At 43.4% G+C, this 26,780-nt stretch overlaps 1 long non-coding RNA gene across 1 annotated transcript in view; it reads right to left on the reverse strand.

Moving 5' to 3' along the window:
• Positions 1 to 26,780, reverse strand: part of LOC149970667 (uncharacterized) — a 271,764-nt gene that overhangs the window by 72,817 nt on the left and 172,167 nt on the right. The window lies entirely within an intron of this gene.

Here is a 26,780-nt window from a genome sequence, read left to right on the forward strand (position 1 = left end):
AAACTGCTACATTTTCTTTGCACTATTTTATACATGTCATTCTTTGTTGTGTATAATTATTTATCTCTATTGTACCATTTTGTGAAGTCTAGATACTGTAACAGTATGAATCTTATCAAAATGTACAAAAAATCTGAGGCCTGTAGTTTTTCCTGATCTGTCAACCTAACCAGGTAAAACTGCGGACCCATAATATGGACTCTGATGGCACCAGAGTTTTTCTAATCAGGTCACATGGTTTAAAAAAAACTCCTGGCCTTGGGAAGGATGAAAACCCTGTCAAACTGCAGCAACCTTGCACTTGTTTATATTAATGATATTTTAAAGAAGGACTAGTGGGGGTTTCCTATACACAGAGAAAGAAACATGATTGGACATTAAAACACACAGGGGTGAGCTTGCTTTTTGATGACAGATTCCACCAACATTTTCTAGTTCAATGGAGATGGCCAACTGAGAACAACCTATTGCATTTGTGTATTTTTTTCAATGAACATGCGGAAGGTGACAGAATTCTGTAAACAAATGTAAACAAATCCACAGACGTCATTTGATCTACAAATGCAGATTCAACAGTTCTAATGCAAACGTGTTCTTTTGAAATGGTTGGAATCCTACACAATGCAATACTTTTATTTCAAACTCTGAAAAGATGCTTGTCAGTGCTTCTGTTTTTATCTACACATTGTGATGTTAGTTTGCAAATGTGGGAGCATTTACTAAAAAAATCATTATCCATATTTATAAATAATTTAGCATTTATAAAAAATGATGTTTTACAAATACAAGTCAAGAGGTGTTTGTAAATGGATAGTCCATTATATTTGTGCATTGTGTTTTTTTGATTTATGGATTATGGTACATACAGTGCCTTGCGAAAGTATTCGGCCCCCTTGAACTTTGCGAACTTTTGCCACATTTCAGGCTTCAAACATAAAGATATAAAACTGTATTTTTTTGTGAAGAATCAACAACAAGTGGGACACAGTCATGAAGTGGAACGACATTTATTGGATATTTCAAACTTCTTTAACAAATCAAAAACTGAAAAATTGGGCGTGCAAAATTATTCAGCCCCTTTACTTTCAGTGCAGCAAACTCTCTCCAGAAGTTCAGTGAGGATCTCTGAATGATCCAATGTTGACCTAAATGACTAATGATGATAAATACAATCCACCTGTGTGTAATCAAGTCTCCGTATAAATGCACCTGCACTGTGATAGTCTCAGAGGTCCGTTAAAAGCGCAGAGAGCATCATGAAGAACAAGGAACACACCAGGCAGGTCCGAGATACTGTTGTGAAGAAGTTTAAAGCCGGATTTGGATACAAAAAGATTTCCCAAGCTTTAAACATCCCAAGGAGCACTGTGCAAGCGATAATATTGAAATGGAAGGAGTATCAGACCACTGCAAATCTACCAAGACCTGGCCGTCCCTCTAAACGTTCAGCTCATACAAGGAGAAGACTGATCAGAGATGCAGCCAAGAGGCCCATGATCACTCTGGATGAACTGCAGAGATCTACAGCTGAGGTGGGAGACTCTGTCCATAGGACAACAATCAGTCGTATATTGCACAAATCTGGCCTTTTAGGAAGAGTGGCAAGAAGAAAGCCATTTCTTAAAGATATCCATAAAAAGTGTTGTTTAAAGTTTGCCACAAGCCACCTGGGAGACACACCAAACATGTGGAAGAAGGTGCTCTGGTCAGATGAAACCAAAATTGAACTTTTTGGCAACAATGCAAAACGTTATGTTTGGCGTAAAAGCAACACAGCTGAACACACCATCCCCACTGTCAAACATGGTGGTGGCAGCATCATGGTTTGGGCCTGCTTTTCTTCAGCAGGGACAGGGAATATGGTTAAAATTGATGGGAAGATGGATGGAGCCAAATACAGGACCATTCTGGAAGAAAATCTGATGGAGTCTGCAAAAGACCTGAGACTGGGACGGAGATTTGTCTTCCAACAAGACAATGATCCAAAACATAAAGCAAAATCTACAATGGAATGGTTCAAAAATAAACATATCCAGGTGTTAGAATGGCCAAGTCAATGTCCAGACCTGAATCCAATCGAGAATCTGTGGAAAGAACTGAAAACTGCTGTTCACAAATGGTCTCCATCCAACCTCACTGAGCTCGAGCTGTTTTGCAAGGAGGAATGTGCAAAACTGATAGAGACACACCCCAAGCGACTTACAGCTGTAATCGCAGCAAAAGGTGGCGCTACAAAGTATTAACTTAAGGGGGCTGAATAATTTTGCACGCCCAATTTTTCAGTTTTGGATTTGTTAAAAAAGTTTGAAATATCCAATAAATGTCGTTCCACTTCATGATTGTGTCCCACTTGTTGTTGATTCTTCACAAAAAAATACAGTTTTATATCTTTATGTTTGAAGCCTGAAATGTGGCAAAAGGTCGCAAAGTTCAAGGGGGCCGAATACTTTTGCAAGGCACTGTATTTGTGAGTTGTACTCTATCTGTCCTGGTCGGTCCCTGTTTGGGAGACCAGATGCTGCTGCAAGTGTTGTTGGAGGGACAGTTGGAGGCACTATTTTCTCTGGTCTAAAAAAATATATCCCAATGCCCCAGGGCAGTGATTGGGGACATTGCCATGTGTAAGGTGCCGTCTTTCAGATGGGACGTTAAACGGGTGTCCTGACTCTCTGTGGTCACTAAAGATCAAATCAAATTGATTTGTATAGCCCTTCTTACATCAGCTGATATCTCAAAGTGCTGTAAAGAAACCCAGCCTAAAACCCCAAACAGCAAGCAATGCAGGTGTAGAAGCACTCATGACACTTTTCATAAGAGTAGGGATGTTAACCCCGGTGTCCTGGCTAAATTCCCAATCTGGGCTTCATACAATCAGTCACCTAATCATACACAGCTTCCAATTTACTCATTATTCCCCCTCCTCTGCCCTGTAACTATTCCCCAGGTCGTTGCTGTAAATGAGAATGTATTCTTAGTCAACTTACCTGGTAAATTAGGGTAAAATAATCAATTAAAACATGTATTTACAATAATTTTGGCACTACTCTATGTCCATACAGGGGCCTCATTTATAAACGTCTGTCACAACTCTCATTTAATTGGACTCACTTCAGAGTAGTGAATAGCTTTATGCAATCCGATCCGAAGCACAGTTTGACGGTAGAACAGACCAGACCAGACCAGACCTTTTCCATCCATATTTGTAAGCTACGTCTGAATACTGTCGTGAAATTTCTCGAGGAGGCAATAGCATACATGTATCGTAACCATTACAGAATAAATTCCTCATTCTGAAGTAGCCATACAACAAATTTCCTTGTTGGATTGGGCCTATTAGATAAACAAAATTATATTAGACTATCTGTCCCGTGCATTAGAAAGGGGGTGCGGGTTATAACATACAGGTGAACTGTCACGACTTCCGCCGAAGTCGGTCCCTCTCCTTGTCCGATCCACTTTTCATTTTCCATTTGTCTTGTCTTTGTCTTACACACCTGGTTTCAATTCCCCAATTACTTGTTCAATATTTAACCCTCTGTTCCCGCATGTTTGTTTGGGAGTAATTGTTCATTGTATTGCGGTCCGTATTTGTGGCCTTGCATTTACACAACGTGTATTGTTATATTATTGAGTAAAATTGCTTTCAGTACTAATACCCACTGTCCTGCGACTGACTCATCTCACCAGCTACACACAGACGCATTACAGAATTACTCACCTGAAATGGAGTCAGCAGGAGTAGACGCTCCCGTTTCTCGGTTGAAGAGCTAGTGCTGCAGACTATGGAGAGATGGGAGAGAGAAGGAGGTCTTCCAAGCCTTCACCAGCCCCACTACAGCAGGCTCCACAGTTCACCTCTCCTTTACCCGGTCCCAGCGGGATTACCAGCTGGAGCTCCCAGCTGGAGCTCCCACCTGGAGCTCTACCTGGCGACCGTCCACCCGGATCCTTCGGGACGTGAGAGCGTGTCCAACCTTGTCTCCTGCCTCTCAGGCAAAGCCCTGGAGTGGGCTAACACATTATGGAGTGAGGGAGACGCAGCTTTGGACCATTACGCAGTTTGGACCTTTACGCTTTCGGCAGTTTTCGACCACCCGTCTGAAGGTCGAGAGGCGGGTGAACATCTGTTCGCGCAGGATTTCGCTTTGGACTTCCGGACCCTGGCCGCCAGTGCGGGATGGAACAACAGGGTCCTGATCGATCACTACCAGTGCAGTCTGCGCGAGGACATCCGTCGGGAGTTGGCCTGCCGAGACACCACCCTCACGTTGGACCAGCTGGTGGACCTATCCATCCGGCTGGACAAGCTGCTGGACACCCGTGGACGTCCGGATCGGGGCCCCGATCCGACGCCCATGGAGCTGGGAGGTGCTGCGCTCAGGGTGACTGGAGGAGGGGTTATTCCCTGCACCATCTGTGGCCGCAGAGGGCACACTGCTGGTCTGTGCTGGGGGGGTTCCTCAGGGAGTCGAGGCAGCAGGCAGGGCATTATTGTGTCACCCCAGGTCGGCACCAGTCGGCACCAGGCTCACCCAGAGCCCCCTGTTGCTCACATGTACAGTGCCTTGCGAAAGTATTCGGCCCCCTTGAACTTTGCGACCTTTTGCCACATTTCAGGCTTCAAACATAAAGATATAAAACTGTATTTTTTTGTGAAGAATCAACAACAAGTGGGACACAATCATGAAGTGGAACGACATTTATTGGATATTTCAAACTTTTTTAACAAATGAAAAACTGAGAAATTGGGCGTGCAAAATTATTCAGCCCCTTTACTTTCATTGCAGCAAACTCTCTCCAGAAGTTCAGTGAGGATCTCTGAATGATCCAATGTTGACCTAAATGACTAATGATGATGAATACAATCCACCTGTGTGTAATCAAGTCTGCACTGTGATAGTCTCAGAGGTCCGTTAAAAGCGCAGAGAGCATCATGAAGAACAAGGAACACACCAGGCAGGTCCGAGATACTGTTGTGAAGAAGTTTAAAGCCGGATTTGGATACAAAAAATATTTCCCAAGCTTTAAACATCCCAAGGAGCACTGTGCAAGCGATAATATTGAAATGGAAGGAGTATCCGACCTCTGCAAATCTACCAAGACCTGGCCGTCCCTCTAAACTTTCAGCTCATGCAAGGAGAAGACTGATCAGAGATGCAGCCAAGAGGCCCATGATCACTCTGGATGAACTGCAGAGATCTACAGCTGAGGTGGGAGACTCTGTCCATAGGACAACGATCAGTCGTATATTGCACAAATCTGGCCTTTATGGAAGAGTGGCAAGAAGAAAGCCATTTCTTAAAGATATCCATAAAAAGTGTCGTTTAAAGTTTGCCACAAGCCACCTGGGAGACACACCAAACATGTGGAAGAAGGTGCTCTGGTCAGATGAAACCAAAATTGAACTTTTTGGCAACAATGCAAAACGTTATGATTGGCGTAAAAGCAACACAGCTGAACACACCATCCCCACTGTCAAACATGGTAGTGGCAGAATCATGGTTTGGGCCTGCTTTTCTTCAGCAGGGACAGGGAAGATGGTTAAAATGTATGGGAAGATGGATGGAGCCAAATACAGGACCATTCTGGAAGAAAACCTGATGGAGTCTGCAAAAGACCTGAGACTGGGACGGAGATTTGTCTTCCAACAAGACAATGATCCAAAACATAAAGCAAAATCTACAATGGAATGGTTCAAAAATAAACATATCCAGGTGTTAGAATGGCCAAGTCAAAGTCCAGACCTGAATCCAACCTATTTAGTAAAAATATCCTTGCATGACCAAGCACCCCTATAATATTTTTACACTATTAAAATGCTCAGAATTGAAGAAATTGTACCTTTCTCTAATCTATCAGGAAGCTTGAAAGAACAGGCTGAGTGGGCGGGGAGCTTATATTCATGAGCTCGGCTTGACGGACAGCTCTTTGAAATACCCTTGCATTAGTTGCCAGGTAACAAGATAAACAATGGGCCACATGTCATTCTGAGCCTAAATAGTATGCCTCCAGGCATTTTCTCTAAGGAGCTGAGCACAGACTGTCGGATATTCAGACAAACTATAGCAATACACAATTGCATTTCTATTGTTTTGTCACTAATTATAGAATACGGTTCACCAATACACTTCTTCACAATAATTAGTAAAGCCTGAGTCACCTTAAGTTTACACATAAGGGAATGTACATGAAAACAGCATACAATAAGTGTACTGGACAATTTAATGGTGCCTTTCCATTAGCATTATAAATTAAAATATGTTCAGAATTGTATGTATTAATCAGACATTTATTTGATTATTTACAATAGGCCAGCATAGCCGAAATGTTGATCAACATGAACGCTTATGAGAAATAATGGTGACACATCATTAGACATAAACTTATTAGCGCCATAATTCTAATATAGGCACCCGGTGCCCTACAGTGTACAGGACCCCATTTGTAACACACATCCCCCCCCCCCCCCCCCGAAAGCTTGAAAAAACAATACAAAGTAACAAAATGTGATATCATGTCACGTAAAAGTTAACTACAGAGATTGATGCGGAGGGGAGGGGAGCGGGACCCATGTACCCCGTTTCAATCAAAAAGGCTTCAGTCACCGACTTGGCTTCAGTCATCCCCAAGATAGAAGCTGTAGACAAATCCAGCTATGGCCTCCTCATCCGGCCTCTCACACTGGGATGGACATCTCGCCACATGTTTTTGAAAAGGGAAATGTTTGTTAAATGGGTATTAACTAAATATCCTTTTTTTTTTACTGTTCTGTGTTATGATGCTATCAATTCATTGAGGTAGTGATCTACTCATTCATTCTACAATGCGTTATCTGATGTTTTTGAAGTACTCAATTTGAAATACGCAATATTTGGTTGTGGACTTTTTTGTGAAACTTTTCAGTGTTTGAATTTTGAATTTTTGTGTGCCTGAAATGCTCAATTGATTTGAAATGAATAACTATAAGTTAAAGTATGCTGGGTCTGTCTTCACAGGCTTCACAGCATATGCCCCCCTTCTTTGCTTGGGAAAGCGGATTTTGTATTGTAGCAGGTGGTTGGTTGCCTGGGAAGCTGTGCAGACAGAGTAAATGTTGAATTTTCTAAAATGTCTATCATTACAGCTTGATGATTGTGGAAAGACAAAGGAGATGGAAAGTGAAATAATAATACCCCCCCATCATCAGGATTAGACCCGATGACACAAGCTACATCGACCGTAAGACAACAACACACTCAATGGAATATGCAGAATATGACTTTCAGGGGTGAATTACAAATCCTATACACACCGCAACTCCTTTTGTGGACAACATTCCTTCATGTCAGCTGTGTGCTGGCAGTTCTCAGACTCAACGTAGGGGGCTGAGGGATGGAAGAACAAAAATCATATAGTGACTATCAGGTGTGTTACAGAAAATATACTGTTCACAATTCAAAACAATCACCTAACCCCCCCCCCCCCCCCCCCCCGCCAGTTCGTGCGCATTCAGTATGTGAGTTGTTGCCCTTTGATTGTTTATGTTCATCAATTCCGCATTACATATATCACCAGTAGTACATTTAAAATGAATCCCCGTCCTTTTTAATCTACAGTGATTGGTTTAATATGGCCATTTCTGTTAATGCATTCAATATTATTACAGTCATTTATTGTGGACACGTTGTTTGCAGAGCTCACAACCTTTGCTACCCGCTGCACTATCAATTATCAGGAAATAAAAGGGTTTTTTCACAGTGACTTAGGCTATCTCCAATATTTGGGTAAAATATGTGTCCGTACAAATTAATTTCAAACAATCAAGAATTTTTTTTTTTCATGTTGCATATCCAATACTGAGTGTACCAATGCCTGATTCACACTACCGGACCAAACCAAGGAAGGGGTTTGGTATGAAACACACTCCCTTCTAGATGTACTGTGTGGTACGACCTCAAGGATTACTATAAAAGCAGGTGAAGTTACGCCTTATTTGGCAATGGTCTTGGTAAGTGGGGTGTGCCAATATTTTTTCTAGGATGCTTCCTTGACGAGACTACTAACATTACACAAAATTCGAAAGGCAGTAAGGCACATTTCCACGTGACCAAATGTAGCGCTTTTGTTTACGCTTTCATACACATCTAAGTCCTTTAATGTAGATAAAAAAAAACCATGTAAGCTGTGAGAAGTGTGCGTTTATATTCGGAGCAACATCCATCATAACCAGAAACAGATGACAATGGGGGTCGTGTCAACTCGTACTTTCACAAAGCCGTTTGGACTGACCGGTGGTGCAGTCTGCTAAGACAGTTGGCTCATAGTTCAATGGCTGTAAGGTCCATTACCACATGGGGCAATTATCATCGTATTTTTCAAATCCTTTAACAGTATTCATCCCATACCCACGCACTTCTAATTCTGACAAATTAAAGCATGTTTGTGAGAGGGGTCGCCCTGGTAGTAGTTGTAGGTTTTAAAACATCACCCAAGACTAATCTGTGAGTTAATTTGACCATTGGAAGGAGCTACTGCATAAATTCTCCAATGCAGGTTGGATTGAATTGAGCACCTAATCTTCATTTTCAAGGTGATGATTAAATTCTCCCAATGGGGTAATCCAAATTACACCGCAAGTGGCAATAGATGTCAGCAACTCACCGCAGTGAGCTAACTGTCCAAACAATATATACGCTTGCAATGCACATACTTTTATTATCAGAGCATGGCAGTGGACTTCTGGTAAGTATGCTTTATGCCCTGTACGCATTGTGATGTATTTCATTACACCGTACATCATCTTCACGGAGTCTTGTCCTGCCACTGAACAGTTTCAGACAGTCCAGAATAGATGTTTGGCTTATATCGAAATGTGTTGAAAGTGTGTAACTCAAAATGTTTTTTAATACTCCCCTCACAGACCATAGGCCATTTACATTTATGTGAAATTAGTTACCCCTTACACTAACCATTGTAGAGCATCCTACTGGAAGCTAAATAGCTCCTTATTGAATAACCATATAGTTCAGTTTGAGGTTAAAGATCTACTTTCACACTTATGGGAAAGGGCTTGTGCAAAAAAAGTCTTATTGCAATAGCTGGGAGCACTTTAAATGACCTTATATGGTAATACTCTTGCTTAGACCGGAAGAGCTGAGGAGGAAAAGGTGGTAATAGCTTCCTCTTTCTCAAAAACCTCCAGCTGGCCTTTCAGGGGAGGAGAAGATGGAACTGATTGAGTTACAAAATAAACTAGATGATGATACACTGAGGGTACAAAACATTAAGAACACCTGCTCTTCCCATGACAGACTGACCAGGTGAATCCAGGTGAAAGCTACATTCCTTTATTGATGTGCCTTGCTAAATCCACTTCCATCAGTGTAGATGAAGGGGAGGACACTGGTTAAAGAAGGCATTTTAAGTCTTGAGATAATTGAGACATTGATTTTGTATGTGTGCTATTCAGAGGGTGAATGGGCAAGACAAAATATTTAAGTACCTTTGAACGGGGTATGTCAAGGACTGTGTCAAGAACTGCAACGTTGCTGGGGTTTTCATTTCCATGTCTATCAAGAATGGTCCACCCCCAAAGGACATCCAGCCAACTTGACAACAGTGGGAAGCATTGGAGTCAACATGGGTCAGCATCCCTGGGAAATGCTTTTGACACCTTGTAGAGTCCATGCCCTGACAAATTGAGGCTGTTCGGAGGGCAAAACGGGGTGCAACTCAATATTAGGAAGGTGTTCCTAACGTTTTGTACACTCAGTGTATAGATAAAAGCAGAAGGAGCCTTTATTAGATACAGGGAAAACTGGCAGAACAAAATTCATACTATTTCTTTAGACTTGAGAAATTTTACTGGAATGGAATCAATGGAACGGAGTCAACATGTGGTTTCCATATGTTTGATGTGTTCAATACCGTTCCATGAATGCCATTCTAACCAATACTGTTACATTTGTAGAATGGAGGAGACCAAGGCGCAGCGTGATATGAATACACATTCTATATTTAATGAAGAAAGAACACTAAACAAACCTACAACAAACGAGACGCTATATATAAACAGTGCAGACACAGGCAATTACACATAGACAATGACCCACGAAATACTCAAAGCAGATGGCTGCCTAAATGTGGTTCCCAATCAGAGACAACGATAAACACCTGCCTCTAATTGAGAACCAATCTAGGCAACCATAGACATACATAAACACCTAGATGGTAAACAACCCCATAAACCTACAAAACCCATAGACAGTACAAAAAAAACATACATCACCCATGTCACACCCTAACCGAACCAAAACAATAAAGAAAACAAAGAATACTAAGGTGACAAATACAATGAGCCTGTCCTCCTATAGCTCCTCCCTCCAGCCTCCTCTGGAATCCACAAATATATTTTTTTGACTCACTGAATACTGTTCATTTTACCATTGATACAGACTATGAACAGTGTGATGAACCCATCATTGTTGAAGAGATTATAGAGTTTATCAAACATCTAAAGAACAATAAATCCCCAGGTATTGATGGAATTACGTCAGAATTTTACAAGTTATTAGTCGGGCTCCCGCGCCTCGGCCGGCTCGTCGGGCTCCCTCACCTCGGCCGGCTCGTCGGGCTCCCGCACCTTGGCTGGCTCGCCCAGGTAGGACGCCAGGTGTAGCCCCTAGAGGGGGGTACTGTCACGTCTGCTCCCGCTCCCCCTATCTGGCACTTGAGGGCGCCAGGCTGTTCATCATTACGCACACCAGCCACCATTGTTTCGCGCACCAGCGTTTCATCGGACTCACCTGGACTCACGTCATTGATTACCTCCCCTATGTCTGTCACTTCCTCAGTTCAGACTCTGATTTTGCTTTTTTCATGTCTATTTATTATTACATCCTCACCCTGTACTTGCTTCCCATCTCCCAGCATCTGTCGTCTCAAGACTGGTACACAATCAAACTGAAAAATGGCACCTCACCTAGATTTGAGAGGAATTCGGCAAGGTTGTCCTATCTCATCATGTCTGTTTTTATTACTCACCCAACTACTTACAAATTATATTATATTATATATTATTATTAAGTCCTGTACAAGGTATTTCCATAGCTGGTAAATCAATTATTATAAGCCAGCTGGCTGACGATACTACATTTTTTGAGAAAGACACTAGTCATATTCCCATATCGATCAATATGATATAATCATTTTCCGTAGCATCTGGTCTATGTCTTAACATTCATACATATGAACTTATGGCTGTCAAAGATGGTGTGACTATGGTATTCCAGTGAAAGAAGAACTTGCATATTTAGGTATAACTATTACTAAGGATCAGAGGCTTTTAGGGGGTAGATCAGCGTTTATATTGCAGCTAGATTGTGGCTTCTATCAATGCAATTGTCTGCATCATTTCTAAACCCCCAAATACTTAACATATATATATATATATATATATATATATATATATATATATATACAGTACCAGTCCAAGGTTTGGACACACCTACTCATTCCAGGGTTTTTTCTATATTTTTACTATTTTACTATTTACTATCAAAACAATGAATCATGTAGTAACCAAAAAAGTGTTAAACAAATCAAAGCATATTTTATATTTGAGATTTTTCAAAGTAGCCACCCTTTGTGTAAAATGAGTTCCCTGTATAATATAGATATTATATTCCTTCTCGTTCAATTATATTCCTTCTCGTTCAGCCAGGTAAAGACTGATCATCTTTTGTTATTATCTGCTAAAGCCATTACAATTATAACTAGCTATTTTATTATACTTACCATAATATGTGTTTGTAAACTTACCATTAAGAAATACCATAATAATTGAGTATCCATATAGCAGTACCATGATATTTACACTGTTAAACATACTGTAACTGCGACAAAGTAAACCTCTAATTGTCCTCCAATATTCCTAAATTGTCCTAAAACTTTCCCCCATCCCACATTGGGTTGTCATCCCAGTGACTGGCTGAGCATCCCTGTACACATGGATCTGGAGCCTTTAAAACTTCTTGTGACTCCCAAACCGGCATGCGGGAGCGTAATCATCGCCTGAAACTAATTAGCATAACGCAACGGACATAAATATCCCTAGAAAATATTCCTATTCATGAAAATCACAAATTAAATATATTGAGACACAGCTTAGCCTTTTGTTAATCACCCTGTCATCTCAGATTTTCAAAATATGCATTACAGCCAAAGCTAGACAAGCATTTGTGTGAGTTTATCGATAGCTTAGCATAGCATTATGCCTTGCTAGCAGCAGGCAACCTTGTCACGGAAATCAGAAAAGCAATCAAATTAAATAGTTTACCTTTGATGAACTTCGGATGTTTTCACTCACGAGACTCCCAGGTAGATAGCTAAAGTTTATTTTTTCCCCAAATATTATTTTTGTAGGCGAAATAGCTCCATTTGTTCTTCACATTTGGCTGAGAAATTGCCCGGAAATTGCAGTCACGACGGCAAAAATATTCCAAATTAGCTCCATAATATCGACAGAAACATGGCAAACGTTGTTTATAATCAATCCTCAAGGTGTTTTTCTAATATCTATTCGATAATATATCCAATTCGTTTTTCAGTAGGACCGATTGGAGTAATAGCTACCTCTGTATTTTACCGAGAATCTCTCTCGGAGCCACCATGTGACCACTTACGCAATGTAGCCGCCTACGGCTATTCTTCAACATAAATGCGTAAAACTACGTCACAATGCTGTAGACACCTTGGGGAATACGTAGAAAGCGTAAGCTCGTTGATAGGAAATTCACAGCTCAATAGGGACTCATTGGAACGCAGCGCTTTCAAAATATGGGGCACTTCCGGATTGGATTTTTCTCAGGCTTTCGCCTGCAACACCAGTTCTGTTATACTCACAGACAATATCTTTACAGTTTTGGAAACGTTAGAGTATTTTCTATCCAAAGCTGTCAATTATATGCATATTCTAGTATCTGGTCCTGGAACGTGTTTTTTTCCAAAAATGAAAATACTGCTCCTATAGTCGCTACAGGTTTTAAGAGAAAGGGGCCCCATCCTTAAAAAGAGCAGATGGTGCTACCTACAACAGAACTAGATCCACACCATTTGGAACCCCCTCGACTTAGTTGTACTGCGTCTAGTTTAAAAAAAATATATATATATTCCCACAGTTGACGGATAATTGCGTAATAATATAAGCACTTACCTAGCTGGCATGAAAATAAACCACGGGGGAAAGTGTCCTCCATTCGCTATTTAAGTGCATAGATGACATGTATTTTTGCCTGCTGCCCCCATTTCGATAGAGGTGAATGATAATGGTCCATTCTAAATCAAAACAAATGTCACACATTTATTATTTACTATATGTTAAGACAAGATTAAATTAAGAATATGGGTGACAATGGGTGACAATATTCGCCTATCACTTGTGAATTTTAAACTCAGCAAAAAAAGAAACTGTCTTTCAAAGATAATTTGTAAAAATCAAAATAACTTTACAGATCTTCATTGTAAAGGGTTTAAACATTGTTTCCCATGCTTGGTTCAATGAACCATAAACAATTAATGAACATGCACCTGTGGAACAATTGTTAAGACACTAACAGCTTACAGACGGTCACAGTTATGAAAACTTAGGACAATAAAGAGGCCTTTCTACTGACTCTGAGAAACACAAAAAAAAAGATGCCCAGGGTCCCTGCTCATCTGCATGAACATGCCTGCAAGGAGGCATGAGGACTGCAGATGTGGCCAGCGCAATCATTTGCAATTGAGACGTGAGACGCCTAAGACAGCGCTACAGGGAGACAGGACACACAGCTGATCGTCCTCGCAGGATGTTTTAAACATAAATCTTCAATCATGTTCCAACCGGAGAATTCCTTTGTCTTCAGAAATGCAATGGACCTCAAGCTAACTCTCACGTGAAGGGGAACACCACAGTCCTGGTTGTTGTGGATTGGTTTCCTAAGTCCTGCCGTCTCCTCCCGTTGCACGGTCTCCCTACGGCCCTACAGACTGCTGAGGCTCTATTTACCCACGTCCGGGGTTACGGAGGACATCGTGTCTGTTCTGGGTCCCCAGTTCACGTCCCGAGTGTGGAGGGCGTTTATGGAGCGTCTGGGGGTCTCGGTCAATTTGACCTCTGGTGATCACCCTGAGAGGAATAGGCAGGTGGAGAGAGTGAACCAGGAGGTGGGTAGGTTTCTGCGGTCAGGACCGGCCAGGGGAGTGGTCAAGGTATGTCACATGGGCGGAGTTGGCCCAGAACTCACTCCGCCACTCCTCCCTGAACATGCCACCATTTCAATGCGTGTTGGGCTACCAGCCGGTCCTGGCGCCATGGCATCAGAGTCAGACTGAGGCTCCTGCGGTGGAGGAGTGGGTGCAGCGCTCCAAGGAGACCTGGCGGGCCATCCAGGAATCCCTTAAGCAAGCCTGTGGACGGCAGAAGAGGAGCGCTGACCGCCACCGCAGTGAGACCCCCGTGTTTGTACCGGGGGACAGGGTCTGGCTCTTGACCTGAATCCTACCCCTCCGCTTGCCCTGCTGGAAGCTGGGGCCGCAGTGTGTGGGGCCCTTCAAAGTCCTATTATCGTATTAACCCCTCGTTTCATGTGTCTCTCCTCAGGCCGGTGGTAGCTGGTCCCATGCAGGAAGGTGAGGTGCCGGAGGTCCCTACGCTCCCTCTGGACATCGAGGGGTCCCCGGTGTCCACAGTACGTGCTGCTCTGGACTTGAGACGTCGGGTGAGGGGCCTGCACTACCTCGTGGACTGGGAGGGGAGAGGTGCTGGGTACCGGTGGGGGACATCTTGGATCCGTCACTGTTAAGGGATTTCCATCGCCTCCATCCAGATCGCCCTGCGCCTCGCCCTCCGGGTCGCCCTCGAGGCCGGTGTCGGCGCGTCAGAGGGGGGGTACTGTCACGACTCCTACCGAAGGTGGCCCCTCTTCCTGTTCGGGTGGTGCTCGGCGGTCGTCGTCACCGGCCTACTAGCTGCCACCGATCCCTTTTCCCTTTTCTGTTGTTTTTGTCTGATTAGTAACACCTGTTTCTTGTTTAGGTTTAGTTGGGCTATTTAAGCTGGTAGGCCCACCTACTCTTTGTGCGGGCTTGTTTCTTTTCCCACTGTGTATTTTGTGTGGTAGTGCTGGTTGTTTTGGATTTTCCCTCCGGACTGGTGTGGTCCTGGTTTTGGACAATTGTTTATATGCGCCCAGTTTACTGGCAGTACATTTTTCCCAGTGTGTAATAAAGCGCTACTCTGTATCTTCTGCCTCCTGTGTCTGACTCAGCACCCACTACCCCAATGCGTTACAATGAGAGAGATATTGTCTCTAGAAACATCATTGAAACCAGGTGATGTCATCGCATGTGTGGGTGGTGGAACTGAAAGGTTGGATAAGGTATAGTGAGCAGGGCTAGAGGCTCTACAGGGAAATAAGCCAATAAACACTAACCAGAACAGCAATGGACAAGGCATATTGACATTAAGGAGAGGTATATTGAAACGCTTCACTGGATCAATCTGAAACTTTGCACACACAATGCTCGAAATTGCGCCGAAACTGCAATAATACATTATGGCCTTTCTCTTGCATTTCAAAGATGATGAAAAAATAAAAATACAAAAAAATGTTGTTTTTTTGTATTATCTTTTACCAGATCTAATGTGTTATATTCTCCTACATTAATTTCACATTTCCACAAACTTCAAAGTGTTTCCTTTCAAATTGTATCAAGAATATGCATATCCTTGCTTCAGGTCCTGAGCTACAGGCAGTTAGATTTGGGTATGTCATTTTAGGTAAAAATGTAAAAAAGGGGTCCGATCCTTTAAGGTCAATTGGAATTAAGAATTCCTAAGAAGACCCACTTCTATGTGGAACTTTATTCCTCATCATGTCTTCTCTACTTTTGTTGGCTTTAACTTCATGTTGGTTTGCAATTATAATATTGACAAAGTTCCAGTGAAACTCTCTGCTTTTCATGGTCCTTAATTCATAAGCATAATTTCTCTCCACATAGATATTATATCTGGAATAAATCGGGACAAATTGTATAAAAATACATCTTTGTTTTTTATAATATTGGTGCCTAAATAATATCCTATTGGTCAGCCAACTTGTTAATGCAGAGGGCATTTTACTTAAATATGAGGATTTTTTATTACTTCACAAGATCCCTGTAACACCAAAATAGTTTGTAATCATTTTAGATGCCATTCCCTCAGGTGATGCTTAATTATTCAGGACCTGACCCTCAGAACTTACCTTCCATTATCCATGTTGACTCATCAGTAGGAAAGCTTTGTTTTTCTTTTGGTCCATGCAACAACAACAGAGACGTGCCTTGTTTCAGCGGGGCGTTTTATACATATACTGTACCTTATGTCATGAATCATTTTATTGATAATATATATCTGTTGGAAAAAAGTTTGGCTGTTGCCTAAAATACCTACTTATTAGCAAAATTAAGGAATTGTTTTTATTTTTTTATTATTCCTAAATATTATCCTGCCAACTACTATATTTAGAATTTTTAAAAAGACAAACTCAAATTGTACCTTTTGGAACGACCACCCAAAAAAGGTGTTGCATATGTTTTGGCCATTGTATTCATGTAAAGAATCTGTGGCAAGACATCAGTAGATGTATAATTAATCAGATTTATGAAGACTTTACCAAATTATGGAGCGATGCACTGCTTAGATTCTTTAACTACGAAATAAATGATTTGAAACATTTTATGTAATTCATTTCATTATTCTTTTGGCCAGATGTCATATTCAAAAATGTACAAACCCCCCCTTTTTCTTACCTTACAAAAGAAAATGTAACCATATTTGAAGACAATTAATTCATAGAATGATAAATGTGGGCATAACCTCTAGTGAACGGGACCGTTGTCATCATCTGACACTAATTAGCATAACGCAACGGACATAAATATTCCTAGAAAATATTCCTATTCATGAAAATCACAAATGAAATATATCAAGACACAGCTTAGCCTTTTGTTAACTTCTTCAATATAGGGGGCGCTCTTTTAATTTTTGGATGAAAAACGTTCCCGTTTTAAACAAGATATTTTGTCACGAAAAGATGCTAGACTATGCATATAATTGACAGCTTTGGAAAGAAAACACTCTGACGTTTCCAAAACTGCAAAGATATTGTCTGTGAGTGCCACAGAACTGATGTTACAGAAAAAATCCAGATAAAAATACAATCAGGAAGTGCCGCATTTTTTGAAACCGCCTCATGGCAATGACTCCTTATATGGCTGTGGAGGAGCTAGGAGTCAGCTTACCTTTTCCACATTTTCCCCAAGGTGTCTGCAGCACTGTGACGTATTTGTAGGCATATCATTGGAAGATTGACCATATGAGACTACATTTACCAGGTGGTCGCTTGGTGTCCTCCGTCGCAATTATTGTGTAATCTCCAGCTGCAGTATTTTTCAGTTTTCTTCTGATGAGAAGCCAGCTGCCACCACTGATAGATTATTGAATAGATATGTGAAAAACACCTTGAGGATTGATTCTAAACAACGTTTGCCATGTTTCTGTCGATATTATGGAGCTAATTTGGAAAAAAATTGCCGTTGTAAGTGACTGCATTTTCTTTTTTTTTCTTAGCCAAACGTGATGAACAAAACGGAGCTATTTCTCTTACACAAATAATATTTTTGGAAAAAATTGCTATCTAACTGAGAGTCTCGTCATTGAAATCATCCGAAGTTCTTCAAAGGTAAATTATTTTATTTGAATGCTTTTCTTGTTTTTGTGAAAATGTTGCCTGCTGAATGCTAGGCTTAATGCTATGCTAGGCTATCAATACTCTTACACAAATGCTTGTGTAGCTTTGGTTAAAGTATATTTTGAAAATCTGAGATGACAGTGTTGTTAACAAAAGGCTAAGCTTGTGTTTCAATATATTTATTTCATTTAATTTGCGATTTTCATGAATAGGAAACGTTGCGTTATGGTAATGAGCTTGAGGCTATGATTACGCTCCCGGATACGGGATTGCTCGACGCTAGAGGTTAATCACCCTGTCACCTCAGATTTTCAAAATATGCTTTACAGACAAAACTAGAGAAGCATTTGTGTAAGTTTATCGATAGCCTAGCATAGCATTTTGTCCAGCTAGCAGCAGGTAACTTGGTCACGGAAACCAGAAAAGCAATCAAATTAAATTCTTTACCTTTGATGAGCTTCGGATGTTTTCACTCACGAGACTCCCAGTTAGATAGCAAATGTTCCTTTTTTCCAAAAATATTATTTTTGATTATTTTATATGATTTATTATTTTATATTATAATTAATTTTATATTATTTATTTTTCAGGCTTTCGCCTGCAGACAATAATTTTACAGTTTTGGAAACTTTAGAGTGTTTTCTATCCTAAGCTGTCAATTATATGCATAGTCTAGCATCTTGTCCTGACAAAATATCCCGTTTAGTACGGGAACGTTTTTTTTTCCAAAAATGAAAATACTGCCCCCCAGTCACAACAGGTTTTAAGGTCTTTGTGTAATGTGTTATTGTACCCCCTAGCCCAACTGTCCTTTGTATACTCTTCATGCACAATTGTGTTACCCGTGTACCATTATATTGATTGAACTAACAAATGTAGTGTTTAAAGCAAGATGGAGAGTAGTGTTTATAAACGCAAGATGGAGATCACGTTAGAAGTTGTGATATTCAAGTCCAATCCATAAAATAGTGGAAGGTGGACATTTTTTAAACAATTGTCCTATATGTCTACCCTAATTCTCACTAATCTTGGAACTGTAGCTCCAGGTTTAACCTGATACCAGTGGAGGCAGCTGAGGGGAGGACGGCTCATAATAATGGCTGGAACGCCGCAAATGGAACGGCATCAAATAAATGGAAACCATGTGTTTGATGTCTTTGATACCATTCTATCATTCCGCATTTAGCCATTATCACAAGTCCGTCCTCCCCAATTAAGGTGCCACCAACCTCCTGTGCCGATACGTATGGTCTGTTCCATAATGATGAAACAGGCTACATGTCCCAAATTATTGCACATTATTAGCTTAATATGATCCACTAATGCTAGCCACCACCAGGAACAACTACACAGACATGACAGATTAAAGAAAAATAAACATAATTAAATGGAATGATGCAAAATACAAACTACAAATGAAGGAAACTAACACTAAAGTGACAGTTATAAACGTATGTGGGTATTACTGATGGTGGCTCCTGATAGTGGCTAATATTTAACATGATACAAATTGTAAAATAAAAAGGTGAAAAGCCTGGTTATATAATTAAAATGTTCTAAAGCGCACACATCAACTCGTCAGGTTCAAACCTACAGAAGCTCATAGCTTGGATCTCCAAATGTCATCCACGCAAATTATGATGGCATACAATAAAATGATGAACAACAGCATACCTATATATAGCCTACTTCACTGTGGAAAAGGGGCCGCAACACATGACGTGTTGATATGATTTTCAGGTTGCTTGCATGTGACTGGTTTCACATTTGTCTCCAGAGATCATAAGGAAAAATCAACTAAAACAATTGTTATGTGTATTTCAAATCCCTTTCTCCAAACAGATAACTTATTTACCTAGCTCTTATAAATGTATAAATTACAGTGCATGGAGAACGGTGCTATTTCTATTGGAAAAAATTAAGTCAACCAATCAATCAAATTGATTTATAAAGCCCGTTTTACATCAGCCGATGTCCAATTCTGGCTGTGCCAATTCTGGCTGTGCCGGGAGGAGATTATAGCAGAACATGACCAAAGTGTTCAAACGTTTTAAGATGACCGGCAGGGTCGGATAACAATAATCACAGTGGTTGTAGAGGGTGCAACAGGTCAGCACCTCAGCGCCTGTAATGAGTCATCAGGTCAGGTAGTCCTGAGGCATCGTCCTAGGACTCAGGTCCTCCGAGAGAAGAGAGGGAGAAAGAGAGAGAGAAAGAGAGAGAGAATTAGAGGAAGCATACTTAAATTCACACAGGACACCTGATGAGACAGGAGAAATACTCCAGATATACCAAACTGACCATAGCCACCTGACACAAGCTATTGCAGCATAAATACTGGAGGCTGAGACAGGAGTCGTCGGGAAACACTGTGGCCCTGTCCAACGATACCCCCGGACAGGGCCAAACAGGCGGGATATAACCCCACCCACTTTGCCAAAGCACTTCCGCCACACCACTAGAGGGATATCTTTAACTACTAACCTACTACACTGAGACACGGCACAAACCCGAGTGATGCACCAACCTGGACAGGATGATCACGTCAGTGACTCAATCCACTCAAGTGACGCACCCCTCCTAGGGATGGCATGGAAGAGCACCAGTAAGCTCAGCCCCCGTAATAGGGATGGAGGCAGAGAATCCAAGTGGAGAGATTGGAACCGACCAGGCAGAGACAGCAAGGGCGGTTCTTTGCTCCAGTGCCTTTCCGTTCACCTTCAAACCCCTGGGCTAGACTACACTCAATCAGAGGACCTACTGAAGAGATGAGTCTTCAATAAAGATTTAAAGGTTGAGACCGAGTCTGCGCCTCTCACATGGATAGGCAGACCATACCATAAAAATAAAAAAAAACTATTGGAGAAAGCCCTGCCTCCAGCTATTTGCTTAGAAATTCTAGAGACAGTAAGGAGGCCTGCGTCTTGTAACCGTAGCATATGTGTAGGTATGTACGGCAAGACCAAATCAGAAAGATAGATAGGAGCAAGCCCATGTAATGCTTTGTAGGTTAGCAGTAAAACCTTGAAATCAACCCTAGCCTTAACAGGAAGCCAGTGTAGATAGCACTGGAGTAATATGATCACATTTGTTGGTTCTAGTCAAGATTCTAGCAGCCATGTATAGCGCTAACTGAAGTATATTTAGTTCTTTATCTGAGTAGCCGGAAAGTAGAGCATTGCAGTAGTCTAATCCAGAAGTGACAAAAGCATGAAAAGCATACATTTTTCTGCATCATTTTTGGACATAAAGTTCCAGATTTTTGCAATGTTATGAAGATGGAAAAAAGCTGTCCTTGACAGGGTCCAGATTAACACCGAGGACCTTCACAGTTTTATTTGAGATGACTGTACAACCATCTGTCTCCGTCCACTTCCTTATGTCTGAAACAGAGGCTTCCAGGCAGGGCAATTTTGGGGCTTCACCATGTTTCACCGAAATGTACAGCTGTGTGTCGTCCACATAGCACTGAATGTTAACATTAGGTTTCTGAATGACATCACCAAGAGGTAAAATATATAGTGAAAACAATAGTGGTCCTAAAACAGAGCCTTAAGGAACACCGAAATTTACAGTTGATTTGTTAGAAGACCACCCATCCACAGAGGCAAAATGTTATCTTTCCGACAGATAAGCTCTAAACCAGGCCAGAACTTGTCCATGTAGACCAATTTGGGTTTCCAATCTCTCCAAAAGAATGTGGCGATCAATAGTATCAAAAGCAGCACTAAGGTCTAGGAGCATGAGGACAGATGCAGAGCCTTGGTCTGACACCATTAAAAGGTAATTTACCACCTTCACTATTGCAGTGTCAGTGCTATGATGGGGTCTAAAACCAGACTGAAGCGTTTTGTATACATTGTTTTTCTTCAGGAAGGCAGTGAGTTACTGAGCAACAGCTTTTTCTAAATTTTTGAGAGGAATGGGAAATTCGATATAGGCCGATAGTTTTAAAAATATTTTCTGGGTCAAGGTTTGGCTTTTTCAAGAGAGGCTTTATTACTGCCACTTTTAGTCAGTTTGGTACACATCCGGTGGATAGGGAGCCGTTTATTATGTTCAACATAGGAGGGCCAAGCACAGGAAGCAGCTCTTTCAGTAGTTTAGTTGGAGTAGGGTCCAGTATGCAGCTTTAAGGTTTAGAAGCCAAGACTATTTTCATCAATGTGTCAAGAGATATTATATTGAAAAACGTGAGTGTCTCCCTTGATCCTAGTTCCTGGCAGTGTTGTGCATTCTGAGGACAATTGAGCTTTAAAGAGGGGTCCGTAATTTGCTTTCTAATGATCATAATCTTTTCGTCAAAGAATTTCATGAATTTATCACTGCTGAAGTGAAAGCCATCCTCTCTTGGGGAATGCTGCTTTTTAATTAGCTTTGCGACTGTCATGTATTGTCATGTTGTGTCTTGTTTCTGTCCTTTCCTTTCACCCTGTCTCCCTCTGCTGGTCGTACTAGGTTACCGTTTCTGTCCCTCTTTCCCCCAGCTGTTCCTTGTCTTCTCTGACTACCTCATTCACCCCTTTTCCCACCTGTTCCCTTTTTCCCTCTGATTAGGTCCCTATATCTCTCTCTGTTTCTGCTCCTGTCTTTGTCGGATTCTTGTTTGTGTGTCTCATGCCTGAACCAGACTATCATCGTGTTTGCTGCAACCTTGTCCTGTCCTGTCGGAATCTACCTGTCCATCTGAGCCCACGTGCGTTCATCATTAAAGAAACTCTGTTTGTTAATTCGCTTTTGGGTCCTCATTCACGCACCTGACAGAAGAATCCGACCAAGAATGGACCCAGCGACTTCGGATCCTCTCCACTCAGCCGTCGAGATCCAGGGAGCGATGCTAGGCAGACACGAGCAGGAATTGTCTGCTGCTCGACATGCCGTTGAGACCCTGGCCACCCAAGTCTCCAACCTCACAGAACAGGTTCACCATCTCCGCCTCGATCCACCGGCCACTTCCAGGGCTTTCGAATCTCCGGAGCCCAGAATCAATAACCCGCCGTGTTACTCTGGGGAGCCCACTGAATGCCGCTCGTTCCTCACCCAGTGTGATATTGTGTTTTCTCTCCAGCCCAACACTTACGCCAGGAGCACTGCTCGTGTCGCCTACGTCATATCTCTCCTTACTGGACGGGCTCGTGAGTGGGGCACGGCAATCTGGGAGGCAAGGGCTGAGTGTACTAACCAGTATCAGGACTTTAAGGAGGAGATGATACGGGTTTTTGATCGATCTGTTTTTGGGGAGGAGGCTTCCAGGGCCCTGTCTTCCCTATGTCAAGGTAATCGATCCATAACAGACTACTCTATTGAGTTTCGCACTCTTGCTGCCTCCAGTGGCTGGAACGAGCCGGCTTTGCTCGCTCGTTTTCTGGAGGGTCTCCGCGCAGAGGTAAAGGATGAGATTCTCTCCCGGGAGGTTCCTTCCAGCGTGGATTCCTTGATTGAACTCGCTATTCGCATTGAGCGACGGGTTGATCTTCGTCACCGAGCTCGTGGAAAGGAGCTTGCGTTCTCCGTTGCCCCCCTCTCCGCATCACTACCATCTTCCTCTGCCGGCTCGGGAGCTGAGCCTATGCAGCTGGGAGGTATCCGCATCTCGACTAAGGAGAGGGAACGGAGAATCACCAACCGCCTCTGTCTCTATTGCGGTTCTGCTGGTCATTTTGTCACTTCATGTCCAGTAAAAGCCAGAGCTCATCAGTAAGCGGAGGGCTACTGGTGAGCGCTACTACTCCTGTCTCTCCTTCAAGATCCTGCACTACCTTGTCGGTCCATCTACGCTGGACCGGTTCGTCAGCTTCCTGCAGTGCCTTAATAGACTCTGGGGCGGAGGGCTGTTTTATGGACGAGACCTGGGCTCGGGAACATGACATTCCTCTCAGACAGTTAAGGGAGCCCACGGCCTTGTTCGCCCTGGATGGTAGTCCTCTCCCCAGGATTCAGCGTGAGACGCTACCTTTAACCCTCACTGTTTCTGGTAATCATAGCGAAACCATTTCTTTTTTAATTTTTCGTTCACCTTTTACACCTGTTGTTTTTGGCCATCCCTGGCTAGTTTGTCATAATCCTTCCATTAATTGGTCTAGTAATTCTATCCTCTCCTGGAACGTCTCTTGTCATGTGAAATGTTTAATGTCTGCTATCCCTCCTGTTTCCTCTGTCTCTTCTTCACAGGAGGAGCCTGGTGATTTGACAGGGGTGCCGGAGGAATATCACGATCTGCGCACGGTGTTCAGTCGGTCCAGGGCCACCTCTCTTCCTCCACACCGGTCGTATGATTGTAGTATTGATCTCCTTCCGGGAACCACTCCCCCCCGGGGTAGACTATACTCTCTGTCGGCTCCCGAACGTAAGGCTCTCGAAGATTATTTGTCTGTAGCTCTTGACGCCGGTACCATAGTCCCCTCCTCCTCTCCCGCCGGAGCGGGGTTTTTTTTTGTCAAGAAGAAGGACGGGTCTCTGCGCCCCTGCATAGATTATCGAGGGCTGAATGACATAACAGTGAAGAATCGTTATCCGCTTCCTCTTATGTCTTCAGCCTTCGAGATCCTGCAGGGAGCCAGGTTTTTCACTAAGTTGGACCTTCGTAACGCTTACCATCTCGTGCGCATCAGGGAGGGGGACGAGTGGAAGACGGCGTTTAACACTCCGTTAGGGCACTTTGAATACCGGGTTCTTCCTTTCGGCCTCGCTAACGCTCCAGCTGTCTTTCAGGCATTAGTCAATGATGTCCTGAGAGACATGCTGAACATCTTTGTTTTCGTTTACCTTGACGATATCCTGATTTTTTCACCGTCACTCCAGATTCATGTTCAGCACGTTCGACGTGTCCTCCAGCGCCTTTTAGAGAATTGTCTTTTTGTGAAGGCTGAGAAGTGCACTTTTCATGCCTCCTCCGTCACATTTCTCGGTTCTGTTATTTCCGCTGAAGGCATTAAGATGGATCCCGCTAAGGTCCAAGCTGTCATTGATTGGCCCGTCCCTAAGTCACGCGTCGAGCTGCAGCGCTTTCTCGGCTTCGCGAACTTCTATCGTCGTTTCATCCGTAATTTCGGTCAGGTGGCAGCTCCTCTCACAGCCCTTACTTCTGTCAAGACGTGCTTTAAGTGGTCCGTTTCCGCCCAGGGAGCTTTTGATCTCCTCAAGAATCGTTTTACATCCGCTCCTATCCTTGTTACACCTGACGTCTCTAGACAGTTCGTTGTCGAGGTTGACGCGTCAGAGGTGGGCGTGGGAGCCATTCTTTCTCAGCGCTCCCTCTCTGACGACAAGGTCCACCCATGCGCGTATTTTTCTCATCGCCTGTCGCCGTCGGAACGTAACTATGATGTGGGAAACCGCGAACTGCTCGCCATCCGGTTAGCCCTAGGCGAATGGCGACAGTGGTTGGAGGGGGCGACCGTTCCTTTTGTCGTTTGGACTGACCATAGGAACCTTGAGTACATCCGTTCTGCCAAACGACTTAATGCGCGTCAGGCGCGTTGGGCGCTGTTTTTCGCTCGTTTCGAGTTCGTGATTTCTTATCGTCCGGGCTCTAAGAACACCAAGCCTGATGCTTTATCTCGTCTCTTCAGTTCTTCAGTAGCCTCCACTGACCCCGAGGGGATTCTCCCTGAGGGGCGTGTTGTCGGGTTGACTGTCTGGGGAATTGAGAGGCAGGTAAAGCAAGCGCTCACTCACACTCCGTCGCCGCGCGCTTGTCCTAGGAACCTTCTTTTCGTTCCCGTTCCTACTCGTCTGGCCGTTCTTCAGTGGGCTCACTCTGCCAAGTTAGCCGGCCACCCTGGCGTTCGGGGTACGCTTGCTTCCATTCGCCAGCGTTTTTGGTGGCCCACCCGGGAGCATGACACGCGTCGTTTCGTGGCTGCTTGTTCGGTCTGCGCGCAGACTAAGTCCGGTAACTCCCCTCCTGCCGGCCGTCTCAGGCCGCTTCCCATTCCCTCTCGACCGTGGTCTCACATCGCCTTAGATTTTGTCACCGGACTGCCTTCGTCAGCGGGGAAGACTGTTATTCTTACGGTTGTCGATAGGTTCTCTAAGGCGGCTCATTTCATTCCCCTTGCTAAGCTTCCTTCTGCTAAAGAGACGGCACAAATCATCATCGAGAATGTTTTCAGAATTCATGGCCTTCCGTCAGACGTCGTTTCGGACAGAGGTCCGCAATTCATGTCTCAATTTTGGAGGGAGTTTCGCCGTTTGATTGGGGCTTCCGTCAGTCTCTCTTCCGGCTTTCACCCCCAGTCTAACGGTCAAGCAGAACGGGCCAATCAGACTATTGGTCGCATCTTACGCAGTCTTTCTTTTCGCAACCCTGCGTCTTGGTCAGAACAGCTCCCCTGGGCAGAATACGCCCACAACTCGCTTCCTTCGTCTGCGACCGGGCTATCTCCTTTTCAGAGTAGCCTCGGGTACCAGCCTCCGCTGTTCTCATCTCAGTTCGCCGAGTCCAGCGTCCCCTCCGCTCAGGCTTTTGTCCAACGTTGCGAGCGCACCTGGAAGAGGGTCAGGTCTGCACTTTGCCGTTATAGGACGCAGACTGTGAGGGCTGCTAATAAGCGTAGAACTAAGAGTCCTAGATATTGTCGCGGTCAGAGAGTTTGGCTCTCCACTCAGAACCTTCCCCTTAAGACGGCTTCTCGCAAGTTGACCCCGCGGTTCATTGGTCCGTTCCGTATTTCTCGGGTCATTAATCCTGTCGCAGTTCGACTTCTTCTTCCGCGATACCTTCGTCGCGTCCACCCGGTCTTCCATGTCTCCTGTATCAAGCCCGTTCTTCGCGCCCCCGCTCGTCTTCCCCCCCCCCCCCCATCCTTGTCGAGGGCGCACCCATCTACAGGGTCCGTAGGATTTTGGACATGCGTCCTCGGGGCCGTGGTCACCAGTACCTCGTAGATTGGGAGGGGTACGGTCCTGAGGAGAGGAGTTGGGTTCCCTCTCGGGACGTGCTGGACCGTGCGCTGATCGAGGATTTCCTCCGTTGCCGCCAGGTTTCCTCCTCGAGTGCGCCAGGAGGCGCTCGGTGAGTGGGGG

The sequence above is a fragment of the Oncorhynchus mykiss genome, chromosome 28 (assembly GCF_057628025.1).
Source record: "Oncorhynchus mykiss isolate SJ-2025 chromosome 28, ASM5762802v1, whole genome shotgun sequence".
NCBI classification, from domain to species: Eukaryota; Metazoa; Chordata; class Actinopteri; order Salmoniformes; family Salmonidae; genus Oncorhynchus; species Oncorhynchus mykiss.